General features: G+C 41.5%; 1 long non-coding RNA gene across 1 annotated transcript; it reads right to left on the bottom strand.

Moving 5' to 3' along the window:
* Positions 1-1,043: 1,043 nt before the first annotated feature.
* LOC106937646 (uncharacterized) lies at positions 1,044-1,180 on the bottom strand. Its single transcript, XR_001422432.1, has 2 exons — positions 1,123-1,180; positions 1,044-1,083 (listed from the first exon to the last, which is right to left on the bottom strand). It is a non-coding gene; the product is annotated as an uncharacterized LOC106937646 (long non-coding RNA).
* Positions 1,181-1,638: the final 458 nt, after the last annotated feature.

The following is a 1,638-nucleotide window of genomic DNA, read 5'->3' as shown; positions in this document are numbered from 1 at the left end:
CATAGGGTGGGGGCGCAGAAAATGTTTGGAAACCACTGGGGGGGCGCAGAAGAAAAAGTTTGGGAACCACTGCATTAGTTATTATCCCCTGAGACTGCAATATCAGGTCATCATTAATGATCTGTTTCCATCTGGTTGTGGCTCATTAGACTTGATGTGTCCGACCGCAGAGTAAACGGCCGTCTGATGTGACCTACCTTGTAGCAGGGAGCTTAAGGAAGACAGTTAGTCCAGTCTGACTTGCCATATTTCACTTATCTCTGCTACCACTGTCATTATGAGATGGAGGAGTGAGGATGGAGGCAGACAGCTCAGCACAGAGCTTCTGCAGACTGGGACAAACTCCCCAGTGAGTCAGACAGGCTCCAAAAAGTTGGACACTAACTTAATTAGAGACTTATTAAATTATAGACCAAGGCAATTGATATTCTGCCCTGCAGCTAATGCAATCATATTTTGCATTTCAGGTTTTTTTCTCCCCCTCAAGCAGCTTGACTTTTGCTTAGTTCATTTATTTTCAGAGCAGCCATCTCTTCCTGTCTTTGGTGGTAATGAACCTCTACAGGGTTTCCTTGTACTGTGTCTTTCTTGACATGTTTTATGTCATGTTCAATTATTTGCTGTCATTCTTCTGGTAAAAGTTTTCAGAAAAATCTTTGCAACTTATTAACCCCTTAACTGGCGGTCCCAAAAACGGCTGAAAAGGCATACCCAAATTAAATTAGCTGCTGTTCTTGAACAATTTGGAGTACATGCAAATGCTTGGACTCTTTATGAAGACAAGCTAAATTTTCAATTTTTGCAGTCAAAAATACTCTGACTGTAAGTAGTTTGTAGCTAATACATTTGTAACACAAAAAAAAAATTGAAAAATTTTGCTTCACCCAGATTTTTCAGTTTTATTTATTCAACACTCAGCATTGAGTGTTGAATGTATGGATTGGAAAATACAATAACTCTGTAAAATAAAGTATTCTGCTCATGAATTTCAAGATTGATCAAAATAACACAAAAAGAAATGTCATTTTGGACATTTTTATTTATGAGGATGTACAGGTGTTGTCCAAGTGTGCCATTCAGAGTCTCCATTTGGCATCTCCAAATGGCACACTTGGACAACACCTGATATACAAACTTCAAATGACTAACTCCTCAGTGCTTCAACATACAGTCATCAATGAGACGCTAATGAGCCACATTGATGGCTCATTAGAGCCCCACCATCTCTCATTCAACCCCCCCTCACTCAGGCCTCCATCTTCACAGCCCCCGCCCCTTACCATCTCTCATTCGATGGTCATGGAGGCCAACACTTCAAGCCACCTTTGTCCTGCTATATGTCTGGCATACAGTAGAGAATGTCCACTCTACATAAACAAGACCAGAGCTGGAGCTAAACTCTGGCTTCGCTACCTTTTCTTAAAAGCACTCAAAAGTCTGGAAGTGGCTTGCTGTCGCTCCGCTGCCTTGGTCAGACAACTCAAATTGGCAAACCCTCTGTTCCTCCAACCACTAAGTCTTTCACTTGCAAAGACATTCCCAGCAATATAATTTTCTCCTCAGAGGCGATCAGAGTATGTTACTGGTACCATTGGCTGCTATATCTTCACAATGCCCAGTTCTTTGGAAAAAGTCAAG

The sequence above is a fragment of the Poecilia latipinna genome, unplaced genomic scaffold (genome assembly GCF_001443285.1).
Source record: "Poecilia latipinna isolate Pla-1442-1.1 unplaced genomic scaffold, P_latipinna-1.0 Scaffold2398, whole genome shotgun sequence".
Classification (NCBI taxonomy): domain Eukaryota; kingdom Metazoa; phylum Chordata; class Actinopteri; order Cyprinodontiformes; family Poeciliidae; genus Poecilia; species Poecilia latipinna.
Note: the sequence above shows the minus strand (reverse complement) of the source record. Positions and strands in the feature narration are given on the sequence as shown.